At 37.7% G+C, this 16,713-nt stretch overlaps 1 protein-coding gene across 1 annotated transcript in view; it reads right to left on the bottom strand.

The window, feature by feature from the left end:
- Positions 1-16,713, bottom strand: part of gfra4a (GDNF family receptor alpha 4a) — a 254,160-nt gene that overhangs the window by 142,033 nt on the left and 95,414 nt on the right. The window lies entirely within an intron of this gene.

Below are 16,713 nucleotides of genomic sequence, written 5' to 3'. Positions count from 1 at the left end.
TTTACTGATGGTACTGCATAAAAGGAATCCATTCTGGTACTTTGAGATGGGGGTTGGTAAAATATCTTCTGTTTTCCCCCATATTACTCGAACTTTCCAGTAAACTTCCACATAGAAACTTTGAAATTTCAACTTTGTTTGAAAAAAATTAAAAATTTGTGTGTGTGTGTGTGTGTGTGTGTGTGTGTGTGTCACGGCTGTTGCCGTCACATTTGTGTTTCCCCCTTTTTCTTTCTCATTTCTACTAAGTAGGCTCCATGTTCCTGTGGAAAGACCTGCCTACTTCCTGGTTTCTGGGGTGCTGACCACAGTCCCATCCATTGGTTCCCTCGGTTCCAGCTCAACCAATGGCTCGTCACCACCTACAATCACCTCCTGCTCATAAGGAGAGCCAACCCATTGATTGGGGCAGCTTGTCACAGCCAGTTGACTTGTGTGCCTCGTGTGAACCAGACATTGTTAGTTAGCAGCTGCATTCGTGTTTATTGGAGTGGCTCGTTTAAGTTTATGGTTACCCATTTTGGTTTGTGTTTAGTAGCCTGTGCCAGTGTCTTTTGTTGTGTTTGGTTGATGTGCATTTATTAATTTGAGGCCAGAGAGAGGGTGGAATTAGGGCCAGAGTCCTCACTGACTGCCACACTGAGTTTTCCTATGTTAGTTTCATTAGGTGTAGTGGGTGCTGTGCTCTCTGTGTTTTTTAGTAAGAATCTCCTCTGTTTAAACGTATAGTTAGGCACAATCCTCCTTTTGAGGATCTCTTTTATTTAACTTGGTTTGTTATTTTCACAGCACCCTCATCCACCTTTCTTTGTTTGTGTATTGCCTGCCACTCTTGTTACCAAATAAATTATCATTTTATAAGAACTTACCGGTTTTTGCCTATATATGTCATGGTTGAGTTCTGGTTTAACTTCATTTTTCTGTTATTTTCATTTTTTCATCTCTTTTGGGTTAGGTTTGACTTTATTTATTGTTAGTTTTCATTGTCATCAGTTATTTTCTGTCATCTTCACTTCACCTCCTCAGCAGTCAGTCACACCTGTTAACAATTTACCAGTCAATTAGCCAGACCCTTGTTCCACCTGTGAAGTGTTCTATTTAAACCTGCCTCTGCCTTCAGTTCAGCACTGGGCCGTCATCATTCCACACCTCTCCATGCCAGTCCCCGTTTTTGCCTCTAGACTGATACTCTGCTGTTTGTCCCTGGAGAAGTTCTGCTCTGTGTCCTGGTGTCTCCCAAGTTCTGCTAACCTGACTAGCCGCCCTGGAGAAGCTCAGCTCTGTGCCCTGGTGTCTCCAAGGTTCTGCTAACCTGACTAGCCGCCCTGGAGAAGCTCAGCTCTGTGCCCTGGTGTCTCCAACGAACTGCTAACCTGTTGTGGCTACGGGGCCTGCTGGCCGAGCAGTTCTGAGCATTCCCGGCTGCCTGGATAGTCGTGACTCTCTTTCACTTCGGGCCGTCAGCTCCTGCCATCATCTACATCCCTGACCTTCTGCAGTCCTGAACCTCCGGTCTTCATCACTCACCACCCAGCATACTTCCTTCAATAAAGACTCAAACTTTTAGTTCCGTGTGTGCGTCCTGAGTTCATCGATAAACAAACCCTGACAATATGTTTATGACCCCACTCCCCTAGACCAACAGGGGGTCGTAACATATATGGAAAAGGGGGAAACACAAATGTGACGGCAACAGCCGTGACACTCCCCCACCCCATAAAAACAGTGACAGTGTGTGTGTGTAAGTATATATGTATGTATATATATATATATATATATATATTCTTGTGTCACTTTAAAACCTTTTTTAGCACAAATGTAGAATGATGACTTTTTGATGAATGCTAAGCAAATATCTAAACATCTTAATTTCTACTTCAGACAGTAATCCAAATGCATGAACTAGCTCCACTGTCACCCAATCAATGTATCTCACAAACACTCTCTTGCCTATTATGATTCTGTCTGAGAGTGATTCCAGCCAATCCAAGGGTGGTACGATCCCTCTCATTTCCCTTGACTTGTACAAGCAATCGATTCCACTCAAAGATGAAGGCCGCTGCTCATTCTCCCCGCCGGCTCGCTCCCAACTCTACTTGCCATCTCTCTCCATCACCCTCAGAATGCAGATGGCTTATGAAGGAGGGAGTTAGACGTAAAAAAAAAAGAGTAACACAATCTTTGATCTGCACACGTTCCAGCCACACACACCTCCATGACTCTGAGAAGATTTGGCTCCAACATACTGACATACTGTTGTGGGTGTCACCTTGTGAACGAAGAGTTTTTCTTAGATCCATCTGTTTGGTGTCTGAATTATGAAGATGGCTCCATCAAAACCTTGCATGACAAATTTGGTAGCAGCACTCTTCTGTCTATTAATCAGTGATACTTTAGCAAACCTTCAAAATATACATTTCTTTTTTGTTTTGCCCTCCAGTGGAGTAATATGCAGTTCTTTGCAAAAGCATGAATACGCAATAAACGTTTTCACATTTTCTCAAATTATAACCACGTACTGTAATGTATTTTACAATGATTTATGTGATAGACCAACAAAAACTAAAAGGTAAATGATACCTGTTACTTTTTTTTGAAAAGCATAAATTTGAAAAGTATATAATGCATTTGTATTCATCCTTTGAACTTTCATACTATGAAATAAAATCTAGTGCAATAACTAGCCCTCAGATATGAGATCTTAACAGGCACGATCCTTTCAATCTGACTGAGAAAAGAATTCTGAAAAGGGAAATAAGCAAAATCTGTGTGCTGCCATTCGTTTTACATTCAGCAAGTCTGGCTTTAGCGAATGGCAAGAATATTGGCATTTGAGGCAATTTTGCCATAAACTATGTAGGGGACAGAGGAAACATGCAGAAGAAGGTGCTCTGGTTAGATGAGGTCAAACTAACTGGTCATTGACAAATTTGACAACCTTAAAAACAATAGAATCACTATTCAAAAAGGCTTTAAAAGTATTGGACAGAAAACCTATATCCTTATATCATTATACCATTCTCTAGAAATACAGTATTCTTAGTTTCTTAGTAGTTGCCTGTTCAATATTTAAGGTTTTAAGTGGACTCGCTCCACCACCTCTGGGAGAGTTTATTAAGCTAAAATCCAGCAGTAGTGGAAAAGTAACAAGAGCATCTACTACAGGTGACTGTGTAATACCTCACAGACTCACAACATTTAGTCAACAGGTGTTATGAGTCAAAGGTACAGAAATTTGGAACAGCATCCCAGCTGTTATAAGACTCTACTGCATTCAGTTAATTTAAATATGGCTCAATGGGAACCAGAGCTGTGATCAATAATGTCAGATTATCCTTATCATATGCAGTGTTGTTAATGTTCCACTGTCTTTTATTCTATTGTTTTGTTATTGATTGATTGATTGATTAATTGATTGATGTCTTCTTTCTAGTTTCTGTTTGGCGTTTTCTTGCTTTTTTCTTATTGATTTGCCAGGGACTACAGATGTAAACCAACCTTCGGGCTAATTCATGCATATTAACATTTAAACATTTATGAATATGTACTGTCCCTTTTAAACAAAGAAAAAACATTTAGTCATGGTCAAAAACTAACATTACACATAACTCTGATCACACTCTACAGCATGATCCTGCTTCCAACCCTAAAACAGAGTGGTGACCGCATCAGGCTGCGGGGATGCTGTGATTCAGCAGGAACAGAAAGCTGATCAGAGTCGGTGCGATGATACATACAGGAACAGAACCTGTCAGTACAAATACCTAAGGCTTTATTGTCCAGCTGAACAAATACCTTAAACACACAGCTCAGACAAGAAGGCTATGTTTCAGTTTCATTTTCACATTTATTGTCAAATACACAGTGAAACATGTTATGTTGTAAAATGCAATTCAAGCTTTGCTCTACACTTTGAATAAACAGAAGTAATAATACAAATACAAATGAGATTAAAAACATTACCCTCCTTGAGATCTAAAATCCCTTTTTCAAAAGGAGCCTGGAAAGATAGCAACACAACATCCAAGTATCAGCACTCACATCCATGCAGTGACATACATTCATTTGGTTTTAAGAGCATAAAGCATAAAATAAAACATTTAATGCCATGTTTTTGACTCTGCTGTCCTAATTCTCCTCTCTCTGCAACTTGTATTAGTGCGATCTGCTACATATGTCATCATTCTCCTCTGCAGCAGCTCAGTTGGCCTGACCATTTTCACCTGTCCATGTGCCTTTATATTCGGAGGCTCCACAGACACCTGTTGCCCGATCATTTGAAAGCCTTTGTATGAGTAGATGTTTCCAACATTCTTTGCCTGCCTTGCCTGTTTTGAACAAGTTCTCATCTCTGGATTTCCCTGTCTAGGCTTGCCTTGCTCGGACACCTCATCGGCTCTCTGATTTTCTGAACACGACCTGGATTGTTTCATGACCCCGATTATTGCCAAGCCCTTTGGACCTGTCTGCCATCTCCTGCCTGCCTTCACCGCATTTTACACTATCATTCTGCTTTGCCAGACTCCAGTGGAGGGTTTTGCCTGCCTGCACCAAGGTTTCTGTTTATTCTTTTAAGAAATGTTTTAAAGCACAAAATCGTGTCCGGCTTGAATATTGGGTTCTCTGAGTGTTCAGGAGCATAACATTGAACAAATAAAGACATGACTGACTGTCAAAAGCAGCTTCAGTAACCACAACTCCCTTCTTCAAAGCTGTACTTTTAGTTCATTGAGCATTACTTGCTCTGTCAATTTAGACTCTGAGGCTGAGGGGGCGGCATATTTAAATGCTCCCTTACCCAATTCTATTCTAATCTTGGGAACAAACATGTAGAAAAAAGCCCGGGAACAAAAGCCATACCAGTTGCGGGACCTAATCATTAAAGCAGTCAGGTAAAAGGCATGTTACGATGTTCTCAGAAATGCAACTGTAGAAGTTTCTGAGGATCTTAGGAGAAATACTGCAGCAAAATTCCTTAGTCTCTTCAGGATGTACAGCTGCTGCCAAGCCTTCTAAGTCACGTGTGTGATGTAGAGCATCCAAGTGATTCTTCTCTGATGTGGACACCTGGAGACTTGAAACTGTTCGCCCTCTCCACCCAGATAAATAGTGGCTCATGAGAATTCCTTCTCCTCAACCTCAGATTCTCTATAATCTCCTTTGTCTTGTCAGTGTTGACAATAAGGCCGTTGTCCTCGCACCAAGACATCAGACCAACCACCTGCCTTCATCCCCTTTAAGAATATCACTGCAGTGTCATCTGCAAACATCATGGTGATGTTGTTCTTGTGAGAGGCGACACATTCATAAGTAAGCAAGGTGTAGAGGATGGGGTTGAGTACACACCCCATTGGAGTGCCAGTATTTGTTGTGATGATAGCTGATGACCTCTTACTGACCCTGACAGCCTGGCACATGACTGTCAGACAGTCCAGGAACCAGTCACAGAGCGTGGGATTTGAGCCAAGTGCTGGTGGAGTACAACAATGTTGTAGGCTGATCTGATGTTAGCGTAAGCATGATGTCAGTGTGTTTTTTTTTAATTATGGGTAGGAATGTCCGTGCATTGATAGTATTTAGTGAAAACAGTCCATGGATTGCACTGATTAAAGTCACTAGTGATAAAAAAAAACACTGCATCAGGACGAGATGTCTCTACTGCTCTGATAACGTTATACAGTTTGTCGAGGCCGTTCTGGAGCTCACTCACAGCAGCTAAAAACACTGCTGTGTTTTTAGCTGCTGTAAACAGCAGCTAAAAACACAGCAGTGAAGTCCCTCAGGGGATGACAGGGCCAGCATTGCAACATTGAAAACTCCATATCTGGGAAACAATGTGTTAAAGCAAATTTATTTCTTAGGACACCCCAAAGTCCAGACCTGGTCCAATTAAATCCTTATACAATATATTGCAAGAAAACTGCTAAACTTGAGCTTTTTCCCCAAATACTGGTCAAATACATATCTGTGCAAAGCTGATGAAGGCATGTATCAGAAGACTTACAGCTGTGATTGTTTGGGATATTGAATTTTAACCTGACTCAGATTTAAACTTCTTCACAGCTTTCTCCCTGACCAGTTTTTCTGTGTTCCTTAATCTTCCTGATGCTATTTGTTTGCTAATGTTCTCTAACAAACCTCTGAGGTATTTACTTAACAGCTGGAGTTATATAATATAGTTATATTAACTTATACATATAGTTAATGTAACTATATGTATAAGTTATATTACAGGGCCATATAACTTATACATATAGTCATATGGCCCTGTAATAATGAGATCACATTATTATTGTTTTTTGTTGCAATGTGTTTATTTATTATATGGGTAAAGAGGGCTAAATACACATCCATATAACAAAACCCCCCAAAACAAACCATCAGTCAAGTTCATTTCACAGTGAGTAAACCTGAAAGGGATTTTACAGTTTTTGCAAGGAACTGTATATCCAAGCTGCAGTTATTTGGAAACTCTTTGTTTGTTTTTTTACTTACCATGAGCTCAAGCCGAACATAGAGATTTAATACTAATAAAGCAAGAAACAAGAATTATCCTTTTAATAAAATCTATTCATGATTTTTAATGAATCTAACAACTTATAAAAATGTCAAGGAGATCATAAAATCTGGCATGAAAGTGTAAATATAATGTGTGTTTGAGTGTGTATAAATGTTACATACCCATTATAAATACCAAAAACACTATAGAAGTCATTGATACTGTCCATTCATTTGCATTTCTTTAGCCCAAAGAAAAATAAGATAAAATGTGAGCCCTAACTTTTGCAGCACATGGGTAAGATCTGTCTGTTGAGGAAATCAGCCCCTGCTGCACTCAGAGACGGCTCCATTCTTGCTTTCGCTCTGATGATAATGCCTTTATTGCTCTTAAATCTGCAGTGATTTCCAACACAGTCTGCCTCATCACAGTGTGCAGCGTGCTGAAGTTTAGATAAAAGACAGATCCCTCCTGACTTTGCAGTTAAATCCTACATTCCTCGTAAAAGCTTTAGCAGTTGGCTGGATTTATGGCCACATTTCAAGCAAATCACTTCCACCCAGTAGGCAGAGAGACCTTTGCATGCCTTTGAATCTGGCGGAGGGTAAATAAAGATGGGGAGTGAGTGGTCAGAGTTCAGTGGGTACTATATGTCATAACTACTGAGTGTCTCAGCTTCTTAAAATAGAGGCTTTGTTTGTCAAACCTATTGTTTGTCAATTCTGAGATTAGATTGTATTGTTTAAAACCGATATGTTTTCTTTTTACATTTTTAACATATCAGGTTTTTAGAAATTCTTACTCCACAATAAATTTGGGACCTGATCACTACTGCTGACTAATGGTTCTAACTTTCTATGACTACAAATAGAAACTGTGAACAATAACCCCTCATAGTCTTTAAAACAACGACATTTCAGGAGATGGTTCTGTACTTTCGGAACAGAATACCTTAACACCTGTTCTTTTGTGCGATATAGGCAGGTTTATATTTAATTTGTTTCAGAGGGACTAGTAAGAGAGAAGCCTGAAATGAAGTCAGACTGGATCAAGGCCTTCTTTAGGTGTTTGAGTTGCACGGCATGAGCGAGTCCAAAGCCGTATCTACCACATAGCCATGGATCTGATAAAAAAAAGAAGAAAAAATGTTTCATGGCATTACTCTATAAGACCTATAATTAATGCCCGGGGTTCTCACCGCTTCGCCACTGCTGACACAGGATTTTCATGTTGGAGCTGCACAGATGAAAGGATCAGTGCTGTCAATGGGGGAGTTGCATCATGGGGAGGTTTAGTGTTCTAAAAAAAATTATCCACTGTCAAGAAGCTGTTTCCCAGTGTTCAAACCTTTGACTCCTGTTGCTTATGACAAAAGAAATTAAGACTTTAAAGATTGTTCTAAACAAAATAAGCCAAATATATTTTTCAGTAAAGGGTATGTTTTATTACACATATATCAATCCTCACTGAAACTAATTTTTCTATAATTTTTAAAATGATAGCATACATGCATTAATTCGAGTACATTCTGACAAATCCTATTTAGAGAATGACTGGTGATTGGAATTAGTTCATTTTCAGCGTGATCAGCTCTGACCAGTGACCATCCTGATCAGCTGGAAACTCTAAAATGTTCTGATTATTTAATACTCTTAAACAGTTTGAATTGGGTCAAATGTTTTGGTTATCCTTACACAAGTTTCTCACAATAGCTTGCTGGAGACTTGACTCATTCCTCCTCCCAAAACTGATGTAACCAAGTCATGTTTGTAGACTTCCCCACAGGTATCTTTCAGTTCTGACCACACATTTTCCAAGGGATTGAGTTTAGGGATTTATTATGACCACTTCAAAATATTTACATTATTGCCTTTAAGCCACCCTGTGACTAATTTGGTGGAATGGTTAGGGACAATGACCATAAGACACCCAAGTGCATCAAAGCTTTGCCTTCCATCCTGTTGTCTTTTGATTTTGCATCAAAATGTCAACAAAATAATTCTCTCTCATACTCCGATCTATTTTTGTAAAATGCATCAATCCTTCATGCATTAAACACCCACAAAGGATGATGCTCCCACTCTAGTACTTAAGAACCCAGACTGTGCTCTCAGGTTTGCAAATATCCTCCCTTTTCCCCCAAATGCAACTAATGTTGCATTTGGGGGAAAAATAAACTTAATAAACTTAATAAACTTAATAAACTTCAAATTTAATTTCATAAGACCAGCAGACGATTAAGGTATTTGTAACAGAGCGCATCTACAAATTGTAATCTGGATTTTTTAAATGTTGCTTTTGGAGTATTGGCTTCTTTCTCTTAGCCAGCTTCTTCTACAGAGCTTTTTTTTTTTTGTTCCGTGGTTGATTTGCATATTTTACACATATCTGGGGCACAGAAATCGTCCCAGACATATGTTTTAGTGTGAAATGCCAATCAACCACAGAACGAAAGAAAAAGAGCCATTTTGAACAGTAGGGTGGTTAGATATTTCCATGCCCTTTATAGTAAGAAAGAATTGTTTGAACAGATTAATGTTAAACCTTCAGGCATCTGGAAATTGCACCCAATAATGAATTAGACTTGTAGAGGTCTAGAGGTTGTGATATCTTGCCTGATTTATTTATTTTCCATTATATTACATACCGAAGCAGCATGTTTGGGCATTTATTTTAAAAATGCATCAATTTAAGTCAAATGTGTGGATTAAACCATTAAAAGTTTTCAAAGACTGGCCATCTTTAATTTGGCTTTCCCAAATGTGTAGACACATGGTAGTCTTAGTGTATGCAAACTTCTGACTTTTTAGAAAGGTGGGGAAAAAAAGAAAAAAAACTCTCATTATTTTGGTATTTAGTGGGTAGATAATGTTGGTAACTGACCTAAAACAGAAAAAGTTTAGCCTTTTTAATGACTGAGAAAAAAAGGTTGTATCTTTTTTGACAGTTAAATAAAAATGACTGGTTACAAATGCATTTTCAGTATTTACAAGGTGTTTAAAGACAAGTCAAAGGTGACACAAATGTGTAAGAAAGTGTTGAACAATTTTTTTGTCTTTCATTAATGCTGTAAGACAGAACAAGGCTTTCAACTGATAATATGGATGTTGAAATGCCTCTCTCTGGACTTGTGGACATCATTTTGGAAAGCCTTTCAGTATAGACCTACATTCTCTAGGAGATAGACATAGACTTAGCAAGGCTAAGCCCTCTAACTCCACTTAAAGGCAGGGCAGGATCAATTTATTTGTATAGCACATTTCAGTACAAAATAATGCAAAGTGCTTTACATGATTAAAACATAGGAAAATAAAAACAGAATAAAAGCAACAGTTGGAATAAAATGTAGAACAATTTAAACAAAATAAAACATAGGACAATTGAAACTAAAGTATTATTATTGGACTACAAACTTAAGCTAATGATATTTCTGTTAACAGTTTAACTAGAACAGTCAAAGGCAATCCTAAACAAATGTGTTTTTAATGTTGATTTAAAAGAACTCAGGCTTTCAGCACTTTTACAGTTTTCTGGAAGTTTGTTCCAGATAAGTGGAGCATAGGAACTAATGCTGCTTCTCTGTGTTTGGTTCTGGATCTGGTTGTGCAGAGCAGGCTGGAGCCAGAAGACCTTAGTGGTCTAAAGGGTTAATACGCTGATAACAAGTCTGTGATGTATTTAGGTGCTAAGCCATTCAGGGATTTATAGACTAACAGAAGTATTTTAAAGTCTATTCTCTGAGATACAGGGAGCCAGTGTAATGACTTTAGAACTGGGGTGATGTGCTCTACTTTCTTAGTCTTTGTGAGGACCCAGGCAGCAGCGTTCTGGATCACTTGCAGCTGTCTGATCAACTTTTATGGCAGACCTGTGAAGACTACATTGGAGTAATTAATTCTACTAAAGATGAATGCATGGATTAGTTTCTCCAGATCCTGAGACATTAGTCCTTTAATCCTGGAAATGTTCCTCAGATGATAGAAAGCTGACCTTGTAATGGTCTTCAGATGCTTTTGGAGGTTCAGGTCTGAGTCCATTACTACAACCAGACATCGGGCCTGATCAGTGATTTCTAGCTGAATCAGCTGAAGCTGTGTGCTAACTCTACATCGCAATTGAATAAAAACAAAATTCCATTTTGTTTTTATTCAATTGAAAAACATTTTGGCACATCCATTCATGAATGGGTTTATAGTCACCAGGAGACATGGTGATGTAGAGCTGTGTGTCGTCTGTGTAGTTATGGTAAGTGATGTTGTTAAAGCTATAGTTGATAAACCTGTTCAGAAACACTTTTTGTACTGGGTAACTGGGTATAATCTGGTAAAATCATCCTCCCATTCTGAAAGTAGTCAATGCATTCTATATTCAGAGAAAGGAGGTTAAAAAAATTGATCTCTGCGGGAGCTGCAGGCCTGTAAAATCTCTAACCAATCCCTGTCGTTCAGTCCAAACGGCAGAGCTTAATCAGAGTTTTGGAGCTGCTCTCACCCTTTTCTGTCCCTCAGGTTCCGGGGGTATCACCTTATCTATTGGTTGTCCCACATGCCAATCATTCTGACGCACTCACATAATGACAGTGTCTGTGCTCATTCTTTGTTAGTTTCCGCTTGCTGGCTTCGGTGTTAGCCTTTCATTGTAGCGCCGCTGCTCTCACCGTAATACTTTGAACATGGCTGAGAGTTGCAAGAAGCAAACTGCTTAGAAATTTAAGAGAAGAAGAGGAAAGCCTCAGTAGAAAAAAAAAATAAGACCAGAATACATTTGAGAGATTTTCTTGTGGAAGAGCAAGGTAAGACGGTCTTGCGCATGCAATTATTCAAAACGGGACTTGGGGAAACTTCAGGAATAATCACAGACTCTGCCATTAACGCTGTCATTTTGGCTCTATCATAAAACAACTTTCAAATTCTATTTTATAGTAACTGTCTCACTCTCTCTCTTAAACAATAGTAAATAGATTTTTTACACCTAAAAACATAAATATTTAGTGATCATTCAGGGCAGGAAGGCAAGAGAAACTCATTTTAAATGCTGTTCTAATATCTTCGTATATTATAGTTCCTAAAGAGAAATTGTTTCTGTATTGGCAGGTCGTAGCTGTAGAAAACATTGGAGATGGACAGCAAACAGACTTAAATTGGGGGGAACCGGACTTGAACTCAAGCGCAAGCACATATTGGAGATGGGCAATCTGCCACCACATTATGATTAGTGCATCTCTACCCCAATGTCTTTCTTCTACTAAAATATTTCATTTGGACACTTAGTGATTAAGGAATAAGGACAACATTTACTACATAGTAGAATTTATAGCAATGCCTACGTTTCATTTTGGTACAATGTTATAACTGTCGCAATGACATAAATGCACCTCTAAAAAGGGTTGAGGTTATAACAGCTAATTATATTCTCCCGAACAGGCTCAGTGTGGAATGAGAAATGATTCCTGTCGTTTCGTTTCTACTATGACCGCTTCCGTATTAGTTAGTACTTAATATCTCCAAGGTCATAACATTTCATAGATCATATTGTCAGCAGGGCCAGCCATAAAATCCTTCCCACCACCACCATCCTCCGTGGCAGCTTTAGCCTGCTCACATCAAGTGTCTTAATTGATGGGGAGAGGGGCCAGACAGTACGCTAGGCCCAAGGCAATCGATTGTGACAAACAAATTAGAGACGAATTTGAATGATTAAGTTATGTATTGATTCTGATTTAAACATTGACGGCTCGTGTACGCCGTGGGATTAGATGAAAACACAAAATGTAATCAATGCTTCCTTGTACATATCAATGGGATTATGCATGTGAAGACATGGGTCAATGAGATAATAAGAGGCCCTGAGGACCACACATTCTTTTGCTTTCCCGCTAATTGGATATATGGTATCCAACTAGCCATGGAATATGATGAAAAACATATTGTCATAAATCAAGATCATTTTATCAGCTAAAATCAATTTCATGCTAAAGGTTTTCTTAAAACTATATTACTCTAAGTTAAATTGCTACAGCTCCTTAAGTTCAATTCACCTGAACTTAAGAAGGGTGACTAATGTTCAAGAGTAAATCAAAGATAATTTCACTCACTTTTACTTGCTCTGCAAAATGATCTTAATATGTCTGCAAGTGACTGATGGGACCTAGATCAAAGTGAATAGCTCCATTATTCTGCTTCGAGATCCTAAAAATTCCACTTTTAAGGCTCACTTATTGTTCTGCCATGAAACAACACACACATTTTAAAAAAGTAAGATAAGATTTATTTGTCATATATATATATAAAAAAGATGTGAGTGGATGATGTTTGTTCCTAAAGGGTGACGAACTATGGTTATATTTATTCATCAGTAGGATATCTGTGTTGATACGGACATCAAAACTCATAGGATTAAAGAAAGGAAATTTGTGGATTGACCAGAAATTAGATACTGAAGACATTTCCAAATTAAGTATAGCTTAAAGGTATGTAGCCACATTATATGCATAGAAAAAAGCAAAAAAGTTTGATCATGATAAAATAAGGTTATATACACCAAGCATCCATCCTGATAGTGTATTGATAGGCCTTTTTAAGTCTAAAAATAACCTCAGCACTGGGCACAATGAGCAGGTATAAATAGACGCGGCGGCATCTACTGGCAGTATCGCAGAACTATCAGAAAGTGTGATAATAAATACAATAAAAAATAATAAATCACTAATAATAATAATGGTGAACCGAGTCTGACCCTCCGAAATGCCTTGCGGTATAGCGGCAGCTCGGTGTGAACAAAGACCAAATAAACAAACCTGTCTAACATCAACTTTATGTGCCTCATATCAGCACATCACAGAGAAATTAATTTCCTGTTCATAAATGCAAACAGGGACACAGCGTCAAGGTAAGAACCAACCAATCAATCAATCAATCAATCAATCAATCAATCAATCAATCAATCAATTTATAATGTTGTTTTTACTTCAGAATGTAGAGGACAAGAAGAGCATTGCTATTACTAATATCACAGTATAAATCAGAACATTTACTCACGTCAATCAACTCTGCAGTCACATCCCAAAAACTTAGCTTTAGCTTCCGCTTCAGTAAACGCCAACGTTCATACTGTATTTGCAGCTAACAAACTGAGCAAAAACAAAGTGTAAAACGGTCAAATGATAACTAGCAGGACGTGGTAATCTTTCATAAAACCTTGGTATGCAACTACAGTGAGTTACTGACTTATAAATTAAAAAAAAGTCAAATAACGTGGCTATGCACCTTTAAACAAATTAGGACGTGTTAAAAATGGAACGTTTTGGATCAAATGCTTGCTGTTATCTGATTTGGACACATCCGTACAATCTCAATCGTTGTGAGCTCATTGATCTTCTCTGTCACACATTGTATGTTCAGACATACTAATCAAATATTAATTCGTCAAAATTTTATTTTTTCAAAACAAGCTTTTAAATTATTACAAAAACTAAAATTGTTGAAAATCATTTTAAATTGAATAACCAGACATTTTAACCGCTCAGATTCTTAACTCATACACATCCAGACTGGAGGCTTAGCAAAGTAAGTTCAGGTTCAGTTTAGGCTTTTTAAACATAAAGGTGCTTCATTTTCTTCTGTTACTCTTTAAAGCTGCCTTCACGCATAACCGTGACAACACTGCAAAATTATAAGTCAGGATGTCAGTGGGCTTTCAATAGTGATTGGGATCTTCCTGTGAGCATTAAGTTCTCCGTCTGGAGTGACGACCTTATGAACCTAAATGTTATCTTACTGGACAATTCCTAATTGGAAGAATAAGAGATGAGTCAAAAAAACTGTATTTTCAATAAACAACACACACTTGGGCTGCAACCAACATTAATAACGAACCCATGAACTTATGTACATAAAATAGAGCCTTATTTGTTTATACATTTTCTTGTCTTTAAAGTAGAACAGTAAAAACTAACATTATTCCTTTTTTCTTCACTTAGTAGTCGACCTCTGATATATAAGACTGGAAGATTACCTCGCTGTAAAATTAGAGGATAAGCACAGAGTCCATTACACTCATTAATCAAACAAAATGTTATAAAAGGCTGTTGGAAATCCTAGTTTAACCAAAACATGTTTAATGTGACATTCTAGGGGCCAGAAGACAGTAAATGAGTTTTCATATTTTAGATATCCCTTCCTACTGGACACAAATTTTTTAAACCTTAAATCGTTTTAAAGTACTTTAAAATTCTCCAAATTTGATCCTAAAGATTGAGACTAAAAATTGTTTCATGTCTTAATTCAGAAGCACATGATATGAAACTAAAAATGGAAGACAAATGTCAAATCCAGTCATGATTAAACAATGTGGCTGGGATTTTAACAAGTGTGTTAACTTGTTCCTTCTCTGACTTTGTTTTGTTCGCTACCAAATCATAATTGTTTGTCTACATCCGGTCCCGCTGTTTTACATGGACACACACATTTTATTGTTGGAGATCCTGGGTCCACTTACAGCATTCATAACCACTTATAGCATTCCTTGTTTGTAAATTTGTACAATTGACCCAGAGTACAGTATAATTAACCCCCTCCTCTCAAGCTAATAATAGGAGACATAACACACTATTCTCTAGGTGACATAAGTAAAGTTTTAAATTGTGTAGAAGCTAGAAATTCACCAATTAAAGATTTTTGACGAGCCCAATGTCTTTTTCAGAGAACTACATTATAAAAAGATCAGAAGAACAGCATTCAAAATATCTTGAATATCTTCCTGCAGGGATTGGTCACTGATACAAGTAGCATGTTTTAAAAAACAAGCTTTGATTCAAACAGCTTCTTACGTACATGTGCTTCTTCTGATTCAATCATAGATACCTTACTGGCACTGAAAACTTTGAGTCAGTACTAGTGTCCACAGTGAAGCGTGCCACTATCAGTGTGACCTTAGAGTGTATTCCAATTGGAAATAAAATCTGATTTTTTTTTTTTCTTTTTTAGCTTTCGAAATTATTCGATTTGGTCACCTTTACAACTCTATGTGCATCAGTTGCACCTGCTTATCAATTACTCAAGATCTTTTTTTTTTTTTTTATAATGATAATGATAATGATATAAAGACAAATATAGACCACACCTTTACAAACCTTCGTTTTCTAATCTCCGATATATTGAGCTTTTACGTTCAGCGACGTCAGAAAATGCGATTCAAGTAAAATAACGCTCCACAATGCTTTTCTACACATTTAACCACGAACCACGAAGAATTCCGAATTCAACCACCACAGAAGACGTATAAGGTGTTTAACAAAGGTGTATAGGCCACATAATTCTGTCACATAATTTTTCCTTTACATACATTCTGCCACATGAGCACCTCAGCGTTAACACGTCATCTAAACTGCAAGCATACACCACGGCTACAGAAACACCATTGCATATAAAATAATTACACTAATGACCCAATAATAACACTAGTTAATCTCACACCATGCTACACAGATCCTTTGCACAACTGCGGGGATATAAGGTGGTTGAAACCGAAGGTAAGACTTAAGGCACCCACCAATGATTATGTGACCAATTAAAGAAGCTATAAGATGATTTAAATTGTATTTCTTGATGGTCAGTTATACCTTTAATATGTTGAAAACAGTAAAATGAGATTGTGATGTCACAGAAAAGTAACGTACACAATCGTGACGCAGCAGAAAACTGTGAATGCTAAACGTTTCATCCCTCATTTCTGTAAAAACTGCATTCTATACCAAGATCAAAGACATGGCAAAACTTTCATGTTTATTTTTCCCACGCTTAGGTTCATGTCCCAGGTGCTTTTCAAAACACTTTTAACTATGCACACATTAGAAGAGAGGAAATAGTGCCGTAGCAGCAATTTAAAGTCCTAACTGTTCAGAATTCTAGATAATGTCTACAAACTTGTAATGTCTACTACCCTGTGGTTTCAACAGAATACTGAGAATCTGAAATCAAATTATGATTTCATAACACAAGCTACTTTGATCAGCTCCCACTAATAACATCATTCATCTAAATAAGTCAAACATCATCAAACGAAGATTATTCTTAACTGCATCTGTTTTAATACAGCAACATTTCAATCACTGTCCTTTCAATGGACATACATTCGTAATAATGATTGTTTCACATTATTTCTCTGGTTCGACCATTCTTAATTTTAATACTGCTACAGAATAGTGCACCTAAAGA

The sequence above is a fragment of the Fundulus heteroclitus genome, chromosome 19 (genome assembly GCF_011125445.2).
Source record: "Fundulus heteroclitus isolate FHET01 chromosome 19, MU-UCD_Fhet_4.1, whole genome shotgun sequence".
NCBI classification, from domain to species: Eukaryota; Metazoa; Chordata; class Actinopteri; order Cyprinodontiformes; family Fundulidae; genus Fundulus; species Fundulus heteroclitus.
This window is presented reverse-complemented; position numbering and strand designations above follow the sequence as displayed.